We start from the raw sequence: 4,509 nt of genomic DNA on the forward strand, positions 1-4,509 counted from the left end.
TGCAGGCTTCTTGTCTGTCTCCCCTCACGGGTTGTGTTTGTGAGCCATAGAACAGGATGACATCGCTCTGGGTGGCCTTATGTGACCCATCAGTTAAGTAGGACAGATTGGGGGTCCAGGCCAGTTTGTACTTCTCTTTTAACCACTGGCTTCTATCACTGTCAAGAATACTCCCCTCCTCTGTAGTACATCTCTTCTCATAGTTAGAGACTGTATTCCAGGAGTGGGCTGAGGCAGCCTCCAAATGTCCCAGTAATCTGGTGTCGCAGGCATGGTACTGGTGCTGTGGACTGAGTCTAACCTTTACTAGATTTTTTAATATGGCCTATTTATACGGTGTTATTAAGTATTCTACTCTGAAGAGGCTTTATAAAATTTGGCCTATTTAGCCTTTACCCTGAAAACAAAAAGAATTTATATATTGCATCTCATATATATATAATTTATATATATATAACTTACGAACATATCTGTAGTTATAAAATTGTGAAGTTGGGTTTTTTGGGTTTTGTGGATTTGAGGGGTATTTTTTGTTCTTTTGAGGTTTTTTTGTTTTGTTTTATTGTTGTTTTGGTTTGTTGTTATTGTTGTTGTTGCTTTGGAGAAGTTTTTTTTTAAGGATGTGTCTGACAAATGTACATACATACTACAAATGTAACTCTTGGGCCCAGACTCAGGTACTGTTCATTTGAGCTTTGTACGACTGTGAATCATCTACGGCTCACTTCCTCATTCTGACACCCTTTTGATTTACTTTGAAGTCCTAATATAAATGTCTTCATGGGAAAATATGATCATCTTCAAAGCTTAATTTCCTCCATGCCTAATTATAATCAGATAACTGTCCTCAGGACTTTTCTCCCTTTCTGTCAAATGTACTTGCTTTTGGTGACCAAGGTATTGAAATGTTCTTCTAGTTTTTGCTTCATACCACATCATGAGCAGTTTCTTTTCAGTCCTAGTCACAGTCTAGATCTGACAGTCAGCAATGTCCCTGAGGGCCGTGTATGACGTGGCTTCAGACATGATCCTGAACTATAGGACTTTCTTCTGTTAGGTAGACACAAACATGCACAGGATAGTATATGGTCTGTGATGTCTCGGCAAGGCTGGCTATGGAATGTAAAATAACAGAATACTTCTCACTTTGGTGGTAAAAAGACACATAGTCCAGCAAGATGGTTCAGCAGGTAACAGCATTTCCCACGGGAGTCTGGTAACCAGAGTTTGATTCCTGTGACCCACATAGAAGTGGAAGGAAAGAAACAACTTGACATAGTTGCCCTCTGACCTCCACATATATACTACAGCATGAGTGCTCACACAAATATACACAGTATAGCAAAAAAATTAAGTCATGACAATCTGGACAACCTTTGAAGAATGAAAAGGTATTTCATCAGTACTAGGGATGAAAATGAAATTTCAAGCTTTAGACTAATAGATAGTAAGAATCCACTGGAGACTCTGAAAGCAAATAACATGATTAGGAACAGTTTCAGAGGCTGGCACTGGGTAAAGTTCCTGCTGTGCAATATGAGGATCTGAGTTCAGATCACCAGTACCCACATAAAGAACAGTGGTGGCAGCGTGTGTAACCCCAGAACTAGCAGGGCGGAAACAAGTGGGCCTGTGAGGCTTGCTGGGCTGTCAGATAAGGTTCAGTGATATGACAGACCCTGCCTTAATAATACGATGGAGATGTACTCGGCCGTGATGGCAAGGCACGCCTCTAATCCCAGTGCTTGGGAGGCAGAGACAGGTAGATCTCTGAATTCTAGGTCAGTCTAGTCTATAGCAAGTTCCAGGACAGCCAAGACTATACAGGGAAGCCCTGTCTCGAAAAACCAAAAAAGAAAAATAAAGTAGAGAGGCAACTGAGGATAACATCTGGCTATTACCCTCTCTAGGTGCCACTCTCTAACATCCATGTGTGCCCACATGGTGAATGCTCACACACACACTCCATGTGTTGTGTGCCCGCGTGGTGAATGCTCATACACACACTCCATGCATGCCCGCATGGTGAATGCTCACACACACACTCCATGTGTTGTGTGCCCGCGTGGTGAATGCTCACACACACACTCCATGTGTTGTGTGCCCGCGTGGTGAATGCTCATACACACACTCCATGCATATCCGCATGGTGAATGCTCATACACACACTCCAAGCATGCCCGCATGGTGAATGCTCATACACACATTCCATGCGTGCCCACATGGTGAATGCTCACACACACACTCCATGTGTTGTGTGCCCGCATAGTGAATGCTCATACACACACTTCATGCATGCCCGCATGGTGAATGCTCACACACACACTCCATGCGTGCCTGCATGGTGAATGCTCACACACACACTCCATGCGTGCCTGCATGGTGAATGCTCACACACACACTCCATGCGTGCCCACGTGGTGAATGCTCACACACACACTCCATGCGTGCCCACATGGTGAATGCTCACACACACACTCCATGCCCGCGTGGTGAATGCTCACACACACACTCCATGCATGCCCGCATGGTGAATGCTCACACACACACTCCATGTGTTGTGTGCCCTCATGGTGAATGCTCACACACACACTCCATGTGTTGTGTGCCCTCATGGTGAATGCTCACACACACACTCCATGCGTGCCCACATGGTGAATGATCACACACACACTCCATGCATGCCCGTGTGGTGAATGCTCACACACACACTCCATGCGTGCCTGCGTGGTGAATGCTCATACACACACCCCAAGTGTGCTGTGCATATACTCCATGTGTGCCATACATACACTCCATGTCTGCCGTATACACATTCTATGTGTGCCTGCATGTTGACTGCTTGTATACACATAGACTAAATGAATAAAATTTAAAGGCTTAGAAGGATTACCCAGGTTGCAGTATATAGATTACAGACAAAAGATAATTCCGTGGCAGACAGACATGCTCTTTGGAGTAGTGGAACAGGAGATTAGAGCTCACTTATAATACACTGGTGGCTTTCTGTATGCATGGTAATGGATATTACCATGGCTAGTGCCTGATACTTCAAAGGAAAATATATTCCAGAGCAGCTGGTTTGTTATGAGACTACATAAAAAAGGATTTTAACATTACCCAAAAATGTAATGTATGTATTTCTGGAAAGATGGATTCATACTTTAATCTACTGAGTATTGAAGTAGCTGAAAATGTACCCACATGGAAATGTGAAGCAGTGTTAATTATGAAATTATAGGCAAAACTAAGCTTTACCCACACAGTCTTCACTGCCTGCCTCTCTGAAGAGTATAAAGATGCACTCTAAAACCAGAGATACAAGCTCAGTCTCAAGAAGGTCGTAACAGTCTCAGAAGGATGCCAAAACAGTTAACAGGGAATGCAGAGAAACTAGCTGTGCCAAAAGAAAGGTTAAAAACAGTACTGTAGAGATGGAGGGGGGATTTGAAATCCTGGCAAGCAAGGTAACCTTGTACTTGGGAAGGAAAGATGAGTATATGGCCAGTGAAGCAAATCTAGCAGGATGCCAGTTGTAGAATCTAAATGGTAGGGATGTGAGAACTGGCTATGGATAATGCCTCAGAGGCCAGGGTTCTGTGTGAGCCTGCTGCCTCGGCTGCAGTTTAAAAGACTCCTCCGACGCCATACAATTGCTTTGTGGGAACTCCTGTCTACTCCGTGGGCCTTTCTAGCTGTAAAGAAAAGTCCCCAGTGAGCCTAGTGCACAGGTCTGTAACCCTAGCTACCGGGAAGGCTGGGGCGCGAAGATGGCAGATGCAAAGGCTGTCTGGATAACTTAGTGAAAACTTGTCCTAAAAAATTACAGAGTATGGCAGAGTGTGCGAATTCAGTTCAGTGGAGAAAGGTTTGTCTGACATGTGCAGGACTCTGGGCTCCACCTCTAATAAAAGCAGCCTGCGTCAAAAATGTCCCAAAAAATAGCCAATTGGACCAACAGCTCCTCCAGTCCTGAAGTAAGGTTAGTTTGCTCTCACTGGACATCTGACCATGAAACTAGAGAGCAGCCTTGGTCTAAGGGACCGCGTGATTTGTACAGCTTCCCAGTACTCGCCCAGAGTGTGATCTGAAGGTTATCACAAGTTCTTCAATAACACATTGAAGTGTATATTTCTGCATCTCACCCTCAATCTCTGAAAGTCGGGAGGAATTCATGATCTGTTTGTTTTACTGAGTGCCAGAAATTAAATCTGTAGCTTTACATACATTAGACAAAAAGCGCTGTACCACTGAGCCTTCTCCCTGCCCCTTTTTAAAATAGTTCTTTCATGTACTTACTTACCTGGGAGTGGGACATGTGTATGCTGCGCTGTGTGTGTGGTGGTCAGAAGACAGCGTGCAGGAGGTGCTTCTCTCTTCTCACCAGTTCCAGGGATCAAACTCGGCTTGTCAGAGTTGGTGGTAAACAGCTTCACTGACTTTTACATCTTGATAGCCCAGAATCTACCTTTTAACAGGTACTTCTCCCTCCCAGTGTCCCTTACACAG

Source organism: Apodemus sylvaticus, chromosome 6 (genome assembly GCF_947179515.1).
Source record: "Apodemus sylvaticus chromosome 6, mApoSyl1.1, whole genome shotgun sequence".
Classification (NCBI taxonomy): domain Eukaryota; kingdom Metazoa; phylum Chordata; class Mammalia; order Rodentia; family Muridae; genus Apodemus; species Apodemus sylvaticus.